Genomic DNA, 13,834 nt, shown 5'->3' on the forward strand with positions numbered 1-13,834 from the left:
AAAGGAGGCACAGTGATCATCTACATGAGGCACTGGGAAGAGGGAGAGCCTCCTCTCTGGAGGTGGTGATCTGGAAAGATAAATAGGAGTCTGCCAAGTAGACAAGGAATGGAGGACATCCCATGTGGACAGCATGTGCCAAGTGCACATATGTTCATGAAACTATAAGTAGTTTGGTTTCAGAGACGTAACCAGGAATGAGGATGGAGTGGTGGGTGGAGATCATGGAGGGCCCAGATTGTGTTGTGAGCTCTTGGCCATTACTCTGTCACGTTGCTAAAAAGAAGATACTAGAAGGCAGAGGCAGGCTTCTGGCAGTATCCACATCTTATACAGGGATGATCAACTAGTCAAGTGGTATTCTCCAGCTGTTCGCAGTTGTTGGAGGCAGTGACAAGGTGTGTAGTTTCACATAACTATTGACAGGATCTCAGCTCTCGCTTGCACTCTCTCATTATTCCACTCGTTCTCTCTCATACACACACACACACACACACACACACACAGATACGTACTACACACACAGATACATGCCACACTCACTCGCTAAGAGCAGCCAGACTAAATTGGTAAAGCCAATTTGACTCTTTTTCTTCAGCTTGGAAGTGGATGGGGCAAGACGGAGCCACAACTCAGGAAATGCGGTATTCCTGTGGTTAGGCTATTCAGGCTGATCAGTGGCCCTTGAGAACACAAAGTCAGCACCCAAAGGGAGCCATGACAGCAGCCCTGTTAGATGTCTGTCATGCACTCCGAGGCTCTCCTGGCTTTACAGGGAAACTACTATTCCTTCGGAAGCCCCGTTCTGGCTGGTGTGTATGTCTCAGCTGCCTGTATTTCATACTCAGAGACGTGATCCCCTAATCTTCATGTCTGAAAACTTCCCATTGATACCAGAGGAGATTTTCCTAGGATTTCACAGGCCCTAAGTAAGATGTGGGCCCTGGTGGTGCAGTGGATAAGAACTTGGCTACAAATTAAAAGGCTGGCAGTTTGAATCCACCAGCCACTCCTTGGAAACCCTATGAGGAAGTTCTACTCTGTCCTATATGGTCGCTATGAGTTGGAATCAGCTTGACGGCAACAGGTTTGGTTTGGTTTAAGTAAAATGTAGTCAATGAGGTTTGTGCATTTTTTAGAAGAACAGATATCTATTACATTCTCCACTCTCTTCTTCATCCCAACGTATCTCATTGTCTCCACGTCCTGTAGATTCTAGAATATATATATAGTAATGTAATATGTAATATATTATAAATGCACAATAGATGATAACACATTAAATTTTATATATATATATATATTCCATCCCCTTCACATTACTCCCAAGCCATAGCCTTAAGTCAAATCTTCTTTATTTTTAGTTTGGAATACTCCAAAAGCCTCCACTTTCAATTCCTAGAGTTGTTTTTATCAAATATATTACTTTCACTGTCTGCTGCCAATAATCTTTCTAAAAATCTAATCGTGTCACTTCTCTCCTTAAATTCCCTCAATGGCACTCCTTTGGCATCAGCATAAAGTGCAAAACCCTCAGCCTATTTTAAATGTTGGTTTAGAATCAGGATGCTGCCTGCCTTTCTAACCTCATGTCCCATCATCGGCCCCTTGGCATTCTATGTTTTATCTTTGCTAAACAGTTGTTGCTGTTGTTAGGTGCCGTCAAGTCAATTTTTCATAGAGGCCCCACGTGGCAGTGTAGAATTGCCCCAGAGGGTTTTCTTGGCTGTAATTTTTACAGAATCAGATCACTAGGTCTTTCTTCCGTGGAGCCGCTAGGTAGTTTCGAACAGCTGACCTTTTGGTTAGTAACCGAGCGCTTAAGCATTTTCGCCAAGCAACCAGGCCACATTCTTTCCCATTACCCTGTCTTTGCACATGCTGGTCTCTCTGCCTGGATTCCTTTCCTTGTAGGAATTCTCTGCTCATCTTGACCTGGATAACTCCTGATCTGCCTACACTAGCTTCATGAATTCTGAGATGGGTGTCCCTCCTTCATGCTGCACTAGCCCCTTAGGCTTCCTCTATCACCACATATTTAAGTGTATTGCAATGTCTCCATCTCCAACCTCACTAACGGAGTCACATTTTATTCTGGAGGGCTGTGGGAGCCCTGGCGGTGTAATGGTTAAGAGGTTGGCTGCTAACCAAAAAAGGCTAGCAGTTTGAATCCACAAGCTGTTCTCTAGAAACCCTATGGGGCAGTCCTACTCTGTCCTATACGGTCGCTATGAGTCAATCGAGTTGCTGGCAATGGGTTTCAATGGATGGGTCCATGTTGGGTGCCACCTTTCAGTCATCCTTCTGCTCTGCCATCCACAGTGTGGCTTTTCTTCCCTGGCTTTCTTACCTCGTGATTGCAAGATGGTTGCTACACTTAAAGGAATCACATCCTCACTTCAGTGTCTCAAACAGGAAGGAAGAAGGCAGCAGGTAGAATGGGCCTAAACCAAACCAAATCTGTTGCTGTCAGTTGATTCTGACTCATAGCGACGCTATAGGACAGAGTAGAACTGCCCCATAGGGTTCCCAGAGCTGTAATCTTTACGGAAGCAGACTGCCACATCTTTCTCCCATGGAGCATGGAGCGGCTGGTAGGTTCGAACCACTGATCTTTCGGTTAGCAAATGGGTACTTAACCACTGTGCAAACAGAGCTCCTAAAACCAAAAAACCAAACCCATAGCCATCAAGTCTATTCTGACTCATAGCGACCCTATCGGACAGAATAGAACTGCTCCATATGGCTCCCAAGGAGCAGCTGGCGGATTCAACTGCTGACCTTTTGGTTAGCAGCCAAGCTCTTAACCACTGTGCCTCCAGGGCTCCACCAGGGCTCTTAGAAAGGGCCTATTATTTTTTAATCAGGGAGGAAAACAGGAGCTCCCCAAAAGAATTTCTTTTGTAGCTCATTGGCCAGAACTGAGTGATACACATACTACTTTATCACCTACATTCATAGTCTTTCTTGTTCTTTTTTTCTTCCTGTGCAAAATTCAGGAGTGTCTTTAATATTTGTGTTTGGTAAAATCTAATTAAGTGTGACAGATACTACTACTTGACTGCCCAAAAGCTGTAGCCTCCTTCTGGCTAACAAAATCCTGAGTTTGTTTGTCTGTATTAGCCTCAAAAAATGAATCACGATTGGACCAATCTGTTTTATCAGACACTTTTTTCCCTTCTTCAAGTAGGAGTTTTATTCCAGGATTATCTCAAATCATTAAGACATCCGTAAAACTCTTTATCTCATTCTTATCAGTTTATTCTGACTAGGACAATAAATGAAGCTCAGTCCTTACACATGGAAAAGATGGACCTGTCTTCATAGAACCACATAAGCATACCCGTTAACCCATTGCCATCGAGTGGATTCCAACTCATATCCACAGAGTAGAAATGCCCCATAGGTTTTCCAAGGCAGTAATCTTTATGGAAATAGACTGCCACATCATACTCCCACAGATCAGCTGGTGGCATCAAACTGCCAACCTTTTGATTAGCAGCCTAGCACTTAACCACTAGGCCTCCAGAGCTCCTCACACATATACAGTCCTGTTTATAAGATATAGATTGAAGAATATCTGTATGGGCTAATATATTTGATTTAATATACACATTTAGAAGTTTAGCACAACGTTGTTGCTGTTGGGATTCTGAAAATTTTTGTATCCATAGCTACATTCATCAGCACACAGTGAATACATATTTCACGTGTTTCGTGTGTGACCCTCTTATCTGAAGATATTCCATCTTAAATCGCAGGTTAAGTCAATAACACTAAAATGCATAGAAGAAATGGTCAAAACTGATCCCTCTGCATTTCTTTTAACCTTGTCTCTGGATGATTTCACCTAATCTTAAAATAGATCAAGGCTAGTTAACTCAGAAGATCAGCACACGGTAGAATAAAGACAGTATCATGAGTTGGATACCGATCAAATTAAGGCATGTTGTTCCAGGATAGCTAAAGGAAGTTTCCAGCTACCCTACCATACTCTACACTATCTTATCTCCATTTCCATTATCCTCAATCCATCTGTTATGACTATATCGGGAGCCAAGAACTTTTTTTTTTTTTTTTTTTTTGGCCCATGGGCTAATAGTTTTCACAAGGTTGAAAATAAAAGTTAAAATGGAATGTGCCAGAAGGTGAGGATTAGGGATGCAGGGCTCGAGGACTTGATCTCTCTTGGAAGGAATACAACTTCCTGTCTCTTTGGATTTACTTCCTCCCCACAAGGTGAAGCAAGATCAGGCCTTCTCCCTACTTAAAAATAAGTGTCCTTCCTGCTCCACACAGGTTAGAAGCAAGAGAGAGGAAGAGCAAAAAGGAGGCAGCTTGGCAGCTTCTGGCCTAAGGAAGAGTTTGAGGGTTCTCCACAGATGCAGAATGATGCATTTATTCTTACTTCTCTCCATCCCCAAGACCAGGCATTTTTCAGTGCATTATATTGATAATAATAAGGAAAGGCCAAAAACATTTTGATTTAAAGCAGCATGTACAGATAATGTAGTGAAAAGAACATGGCTTAGCAAGCCCACAGATCTGGGTTTGAGTCTCACCATGGTTCCTTTCTCATTCCCTGGCCTTAGGAAACTTATTTAGCTTCTCTCAACTTGTTTCCTTACCGTGTTAGTAACATTTACCTCAGGGAGTTATTATAAAGATTGCATGTATAAATTAAATAATTAACGATTTATTAAGCGTGCCTATCTTAGTTACTAGTGCTGCCGTAACAAAAATATCACCAAGCAGGTGGCTTTAAAGAACAGAAATTTATTTTCTCAGAGTTCTGAAGACTAAAAGTCCAAATGAGCATTTCAGCCATGTTGATTCCTCCTGTGGGCCTCACTTCTAATTTCTAGTGTCTGTCAGCAATTCTTGTAGAATTGCTTGTAGACAATTCTTCATATGGTCTCTTCCCCCTCTGTGTGTGTGTCTATTCTGCTCTTTTTATAAAATACCACTCAGAAGGGATTAGGTTTAGGATCCACCTACACTAGTGTGATTTTGTTAACATAACAAAAGAAAACCTCTATTTCCAAACAGGATCATGTTTATAGGCACAGGGGTTAAGACATCCACATTTGTTTGGGGAGGACACAATTCAATGCATAATGGTGCCAAACATACATGTTCAGTGAGTGTTAATCTCCTAATTGAACATTATTACTAGAACGTTAACTCGAAACTCTATTAATATTATATCAACAATAAGATCTTCTAATAGAAATTCATCTACTCCTTTAGGTCAATGATAGGAAAAGATGTAGACAATGAGCTTGTGTTTCTAGGCTGGTCCTATCACCATAATATAAATTAATTGAAACAGACATATTAAGTCAGGCTAGGTTAACAAAGTACTTATTATCTTTATTTCAGGATTTTAAAAACAGCAAGCTTAAGAGCTGACCATATTTGAGAGACTCTAGAATAGCACAGTGTTGATTAAAGGTCTGTCACCACAGATTGGATGTGTTGATTTAGTTTCCCCAAAGGTATCCACATAGCAACTTGGCAGTACATAAATACCCTAAAACTTCTAACTTTTTTTTAACAGCAATTCCTAACAATTGCACCTTTACCTAAAATGTTAGGTCTTATTTTCATTTTAAAGACTCATAATTCTTTTCATAAGCTAACGATTTTCTTCATGTCAGTCCTGTCATGGTGAATTTGAATGAAGGGCTCAACAAATGGGTACTTAACGAAAGTAGGTACTTTCTCTGTTGGTTTCATAAATCCAAAACTATTGATTGAAAGGCTATAATACAGAATCAGGTAACCAAGGAAATGACTCTCCATTATACTGTTCTCACACCTCATCTTTTTGACCGGTCGATTACAGCTAATTTAAGGTCATGACCCATGCCTCAAAGTCTCTTGTATCATGACTAACGTCAGGGCGTCTCACGGACACGAGGTGCCCAATGAATGCTTATTGCATTGCACTGAATCAGTTATCCATCTTATTCACTAGGCTTGGCTTGAATAACTCATACTTTTTTTTTCCAAAAATTAAGTCCACCCACGAAGGGAAAAAGGCAGAAGGATGTTGTGGCAAAAATGCTATCCTGGAAGACAGATCTTGGTTGTGGTCCCAGTTTTCTGTGACTTTGGACAAATCACTTGATCTTTCTAGATCAAGTTTCTCCATAAAATGAGGGTGCTAGACAAGAAGCATGTGCCAGACTGTAAGTCCAAAGCAAGCTCTAAAGTAAGCACTGTAAACACCTAAAGAGAACCAGTACAAAATATATATATATTTTTTAAATAATTTCAGAATTCTTGGGTTAAGTGCTAGTATTCAGAGATGACTGCACTGAAGGAAATAATGTGCATTTTCTTTTTCCGTTATGTTTTGAGGCTTTTGCTTTTTTTTTAAGTTATGTTTCTTTATTGCTACGTGCCATATAGTCATTAGCACACAAGAGAGAAAATGCCAGCAAAGGTCTGAAGCTGCTTGGCATTTTATCAATCATTATTTAGAGTTTCCTCTTTCAATTTTTTTTTTTTTTGTATTTTTAACGTATTTGACTGGGAACACAGACATGCATGTGATGTAATGAGAAAGAAATAAAGGAAGGTTAATCTGCTGCTCTTTCAACCTTCTCAGCTCAACACTTACTTCTTGACAGGCTCTGACACTCTTAATGAATCCCGAAGGTCACAGAAGAACTTGAAAGATCTTGGATTCCTATAAGGCAATTAACAGAGTCTCACATTTTGCCAAGTCATATGCAGGTGGCTAAAGAGTAAGTTTATCTACATTTCATGTCACGATTGTTCTCTTCTATCAACGTTTTTTAATAGTCATGTGAAGCACGCAACAGGTAATTCTCCATCGAAACGGTTGTTACATAAGTGACCCTGCAGCAATATACGTGTCATCTTAGATCCACCTCACCCAAAATTCTCTAGTTTCTATACTCCATGCCTCAGAAGCTAGTGCACTGTTTAAAAAGTGTGGGCCTTCCCACTGAAGGGGGCTTTGTTTGGTTTGGTTTTAGCACCACACATAAGTACACTTTCTTTCTCCCTTCACAATGTATGGGATAAATGGAATTCTTAACACACACAGATCTCACTCTAGACCCAACGAATGGCACTGATCTGACACAAACACCCACACGCTTCCCAGAGTTACAGATCTGCACTAAAGATCAGAAGTTGGCCGTGGCTATGTTGAATACATACTTCTGTTAGATTTCCATGGAATTTGGTTTCATTAAATTCTATGTTGGGTTAAATATGTACAAGGCAAAAAAAGTTTCATTCTTCCTACCTCAAGATTAGGGTGAGTTAGAGGGGCTTCAAAAGGGCCTAGAGCTGACACCCTAATATCCTGACCCCAGAGAGGTGCCTCTCAAGCCATCTCAAAGCAGCCAAGCCCCAGCTTGCTCCGGATCACTGTGGAGCAGAACCAGTTTTTAAATGTCTTCATCTGGTCCCTCCTACTTTCATGGTTGCTCTGGGGGTGGTGAGAATTAGGATGCACTGAAAGCTGCCAGGACATCTGACTCTTTATTTTCTTGGCTCTACGGGTCTTAACTCTGCACCAGCCCTCCCGACTGTGCAGCATTTCACTTTTGAGAGCAGAGGCAAAAGGAGGCATGCAGACAGGGGCAGGTTTAGTGAGAGGAGAGGAGGGACATTGCATATTCTCCACAGTGCTACCGGGCTGCCCTGCCAATCAATGTTACCGTTGCCACAATCTCGCACCTGAACATCCCTTCCCCTAGTATAATGATGGGGCAAGCTGCTCCTAAGAGGAAGCTCATTGTAAGTATCCCTTTCCTTACATTTTCAGAAAATACTTCCCAGTGACTTCTCTTTTTTAAGTGCATTTCGATTACATCAATAGATGTGTAATGGCTCCTCCACTGTGTGAGGTGGCTGGCTGGTGCAAGCGGTTTACGATCTGCTGCTAACCAAAACATTGGCAGTTTGAACCCAGCCACTGGCTCCATGGAACAGAGCCCTGGCGATCTGTTTCTGTAAAGATTACAGCCAAGAAAACGCTAAGGGGCAGCTCTACTCTGTAACACACAGGTCACCATGAGTCGAAATCGACTGGATGGCAGCAGGTTTGGCTTTTGGGTTTATTCATAGTGTATAAGGGGGAGAGGGGAACCCTGGTTGCTCAGTGGTTAACAGCTTGGCTGCTAACCAAGAAGTCAGCAGTTAAAATCCACCAGCCACTCCTTAGAAACCCTATGGGGCAGTTCTACTCTGTCCTATAGGGTGGCTATGAGTCGGAGTCAACTCAACGGCAATGGGTTTGTTTTTCTAACGGGCAGAAAGATAATTGTCTCGAATATCTGGAAGTCAAGTCTTCAGGCAAACACTAAAGTTCATTGCAGAAGCCATGGGGTAGGTTTTGGTTCCATACAAGAACTTTCTTCCAGTGTTCTGAATCATAATGGGCTGCTAGGCATACTTACTGTCCAGCTTCTGAAGGTGCTCTAGGAAGTTTTGGACAGTCACTTGTTGTGAAAGCTATGCAAAGGATTCCAATGTCAGAAGGGAAGCGTGGCACTGGGGAAGAAGAGCATATCTGTTCAAGGTTTACCCTCTCCCACTGTGGGAGGAGTAAATTCCAATTTGATTGCTCAAAAGCTGTCATCTTTGGTGTCACATTTTAATAGAGGGTGGTGTTACTATGGAGTCCTTGGGTGGTGCAAACTGTTAAAACACTGGGCTGCTTACCAAAAGGCTGGAGGTTCAAGTCTACCCAGAACCACCTGGGAAGAAAGGCCTTGAGATCTACCTCCAAAAAATCAGCCATTGAAAACCCTATGGAACACAGTTCTACTCTGACACACATGGGGTCGCCATGAGTCAGAGCTGACTAGACAACAACTAGAGGGGAGAAGTATAACTTTATATCAAGACACACATGAGCATGTCCTATTCCCTCCTTTCATTTCCTGTACCCACTGAAAATAGGCCTTTCCCTGCTTTCTTTTAAAATTTCTGCTTCATACATCAGAGGTCAGGGCCTTATTCCCTTTATTTCCTTATAGACACATATGGCTATCAGGCCTAATAATGTTAGGCTGGCTGTGAGTTAGTGCATCAAAGTATCCTCTTCCTTGCTATCTTTCTCCTTCCCCTCTGGTTTTGGTAGGTACTGCAGATTGGTTTTTTAAGCAATGCAAGGATGAGAGGTTCGAGACTTCCAAGAGAGGAAGCTGGAGGCCTCATCTAGGCATCCAAGATTAAACTATGTTATCAAATCTTTTAACAAAGTCCGACTATAGGAGTGCTGCTATTTGCCAGCCTTTAACAACGTGGGCTCTTCCTTTTCCAGTTGGCTACAATTCTTTGTATGTTCAGTCAAAACTCAACGCAAATCTCACACAGTTCTCAACCAGTGGCACACTTACACAGAGTGGTCTAAATGAAACACAAACTTTCCATAACCATTACTGCAGCATACACAGAGCTTTATAAACATAGAAACATTATCCTCAGTAAAGAGGCCAGGTTTTCCATAGCGAATGGTGAGATAGAATATATGAAAATTTGAGAATCATTGTAAAATTTTTAATGTCTCGTTCAACCCGAAGTTCCTAAGACTCAGTAAAACACTATGTTCTCTATTTAGTCCAACACTTTCTCAGTTCAATGACCATCTATTGAGTTTAAAAATAAAACTAAAATTTCTACAGATTCACAGTGCTGTTCCAGAATAGATTTTATCTCTTGGTATCTTCTGCCTACTTAATCAATCAATGAGAATTCTTTGGAGCTTACTGCAGAAAGGGTAAATTCCAAATAATCCCAAGGAACAAGTCATCAGCACACCAATTAGACTGGCTTTAGTAAATACCACCTCCTGCAGTTGCCATGGGGCCCTGGTGGCCAAGTGGTTAAGTGTTTGGCTACTATGTATTGCAAACAAACAATAAACAGATATACTTTGTACCTTTTAACAGAAAGCTCTTCCTTACCTGAAGAAAATTATTCCTATAAAAATCTGTCTCTCAAGCACTTTTCTTGTGGTGTTTCTGATACCAGTGCAGTCAGGAAGCAATGAAAGTGCTCACTGAAAAGCCAGTTTTCACTGAACTTTGCAGACCAATGAGAATAAAGATTAACTCAAACAAACTTTGGAAAGCCAGCCAAACCCCTGAAACTTGTCAGCAATTCACCCACTAAGAGTGGGTATGGTTTTTCAGTAGTACTTTATCCTGAAATGACCTGATGGAATACCCAGTGTCAGATGACACATGACATCAAGCGTTCAATGCGCCTTCTGCAGGCATAATATTCCACTTGATTTCCCATCCTTTTTAGCCTTCCCCAGTTGCGAGAGAGAAACTGAGTATATTTTCAGTCTCCAGCAAACCATGCTAGACTACAATTTGGTTCCTTAGGGAAGTAAGTCTCAATGGCATTCATAGATTTGAATTTGCCTTGGAAAATAGTAAACCCCTATGTGAAGTGTCTTTTTTTTTTTTTTTAACTTAAAGAGCATTTTTGACACTAATTTCACTTATATATGATGGCCATTTTATATTTTATTTTGATACTGAAGATACACAAGAGGGTCTATATTTAATTCAAAACTAAAACTGGAAGTGTTTAACTAGTTGGCTTTTCTCTTTCTCCTAACAAACATTAACCCAATATTCTCCCTCGCTTGACTTTTCAAATGCAGTGTTTTATAGCACCTTGATTTATAGCTAGGTATATATAAAGGTTATGTCAGCATTTACATTATAAGGCCATGTTTTGTGAGCTTATAACTAAGTCATAAAAAATAATACCGGCTGAAACTTGGAATGCCAAGTTTCCACCTTGGAACACAAGTTTGTCCTCAGATGTACCCCTTCTCTCCCACCCCAACACATACGTATCAGAATTCAACAACTACTGTTTTACAATAGTAAATACATCCATTCAATACATTGCCTTGTTGAAAATGAATGGAAAGAAAGTCAAAGCTGAGAGGTAAAATCCAACGACGCTGTCATCTCATGGCAGCCACTTATATCCTAAAGTACATTTTAGTAGATTTGAAAGTTAGTTTAATGTCAAGAGATTGATTGTATAATTTTCAAATAGTTAAGGACTGAAGACAGAAAGATGGAGTGAGACCTCCGTATTCAAGTCCTGGACATTTACAAAAGATGGCTTTTCCTTAACCAGAAATGTTGGTAAATTTCTTTCGTGCAGTGTGATAGATATTCTCTGAATCTTGTTACAGATGTGATCTAACGTCCTTGAACATACTTATTACAATTCATCGTTTACGTAGCAACAGACAGGGCCATGCTCATAAACCAGAACTGGCGCTATATCTGGTTAGTCATTAAGCAAACATGTTCTTATGTTGGACAAGGCTTGCGTGCCCACTGCCCTCCTATAAAAGGGAAATAGCATTTTGATATATGAATTACTTCCTAAGACATGTAAACTTGTTGCCTTCAGTTCACATCTTACCTGTTTTTGTATTTGACTATTTTCAAATGCTAAAACGTCTGAATACATTTGCCATGGTTCTCTTTAAAAGTACTGTATTTTTCATTTACATGGTCATGAAATTTGTTATCAAGTGAGAAACAATCATTTTCACTGAGACTTACAAAAAATATTAAGAATTAGGGAAAAAAATCTGAGACAACATAAACATCAGAGTCTAATCTTATCAAAGCAATAGGCAGTCAGTGTGTCTGAAAAATCACTTAATTATCACTAGTAGAGATCATGCATCCAAATAAGACTCATGGAAAAAAAACTAATTTAATAGAAAATGGAAATTGTAGTACATATATCTGTCTTAGACAGTGAGAAAATGTTACAGTCCCAAGGGTAAGAGCATGGACTATGGTGCCAGGTTGCTTGGTCCAAATCTCAGCTCTACCACTTACTGGCTACCTGACCTTGGACAAGTTACACACGTTATCTGGGCCTCAGCCACCTCACCTGGAAAGTGGGGAAATAGTATCTACCTTGTAGAGAGATTTTGAAGTTTAAATGAGTTAATAAACGGAAAATCCTTCAATGACTGGTACTTCTTAATAACCAAAACCAAATCAGTTGCCAAGTCAATCCAACTCATAGTGACCCTATAGGACAGAGTAGAACTGCTCCATAGGGTTTTCAAGAAGCAGTTGGTGGATTTGAAGTGCCGACCTTTGGTTAGCAGCCCAGCTCTTAACCATTGCACCACCAGGGCTCTCAATATGTCCTAAGTGTTACACAAATAGTAACTGTGATTATTATGTGACCAAAATCATAATAAAAGTGCTGTAAGAAAGTAGTAACTTTGTTTAGTGTATCAAAATCATACAACATTCGCCAATCCTGGCTCTTTACTTTCAAGAAATTATAACAAATAGAAACTCTATATACTCAGGAGGAAATGAGCAAGAACAAAGGCAATGTTAGCTTCATTGTTAGGACTCTAAAATAAAGTAAAGACTTCTTGAAGAAATATACCAAACTGTGCAATGTTTAACATTGTTCCATAATTATACCTACTGGGGGGAAAATATAATTTCATATTCATAATGCAGTGTGTTTTGTATGTGAAAATAAGGAAGAATTAATTTCCTCCGCTTCCTGATGTTGTTTAAAGGGATGGATGTAGCTTACTTCTTAGGTAGCTTCTAAATGAAGGAACTGGTTTCATAACTGGGGAGGAGAGAAAGGGTGAGGTTATTCTACTCTCAGAGGAAGCTCCCAACTTGTTGAATGTCATCCTGGTTACATTAGAAAATGGAGATCGTTACTCTGTCTTCCCTGGACATAGAGAAGGAAAGAATCTCAAACCGCGCTATTCAGTTAAGAGAGCTATTCAGGAAGACTTTGGTGCCATCCAACTTAGAAGTATGTAAGGAAATTTTATTTTACCTCTCTCTTTACTCTAACAGGTTGGTCTGGTACATTCTTTTGATTGGCTCAAAAGCTTATACCTGAAGCCAGACGGCAGACAAGACACAAAGTAATTTGATTAATGTGTTACCCACTGAGGAATTCCTGAATGATACAAATGGATAATGTGCTCAGTCACTAACCAAAAACTTGAGGTTTGAGTCCACCTAAAGGCGCCTTGGAAGAAAGGCCTGGCATATCTACCTCCGAAAAATAAGCCATTGAAAATCTTATGGAGCACAGTTCTACTCTGACACAAATAAGGTTGCCATGAGTAGGAATCGACTCAACAGCAACTGGTTTGGTTCCCTGCTGAAAAAAAAAAGGAAACACTTCATTCATGGATTTTAGAGTAGTATGAAAATATATTTGAATTAATTTTCCTCTCCAGCTTACTAGCAACAATGTTTCCTAAAAACAGAAGGACAAGTCTTACCCGGCTACCCTCCCATATTTTTCTGACAATTCAGAGTCAAGTTGAAAATATGTTTCTTGGTGCTGCCAATAACCACTACCAAATAAGTTTTGTTACACCCATTTCAAAAAAAAAAGAAAGAAAGAAATTTCTTCCAGGGAGGAGATCAGTGGTGGAACTGTTTATTCAACAGAATTACTGCCACAGAATAGCTAACTCCACCCTTGAGCTACACTCCACCTGCAAAACTGAGCCCTATGGGTAGGAGGCCACTTTAATATACCTCCTTCCCCAAAGTTTTATGAGCCATGCTGAATGAGAGCAATGGCAAAAAGATGTAAGATTCTGTCTTTTCTGTGCAATTCTCAAGCTGTTTGTGTTAAAAAATAAAGTTGTGATTCCTTATTCCCAATCCCTTATTCAATTTTACCGCATATTTTAGGGACTGAAGTGTTGGGTCACCTTTCCCTCTCTGCTGTGTTATGAGAAAATAATGGAATTACAGCTAAAAATATTAAGGCCCTCTTCAAGGCT

This window comes from Trichechus manatus, unplaced genomic scaffold (assembly GCF_000243295.1).
Source record: "Trichechus manatus latirostris isolate Lorelei unplaced genomic scaffold, TriManLat1.0 scaffold00059, whole genome shotgun sequence".
NCBI classification, from domain to species: Eukaryota; Metazoa; Chordata; class Mammalia; order Sirenia; family Trichechidae; genus Trichechus; species Trichechus manatus.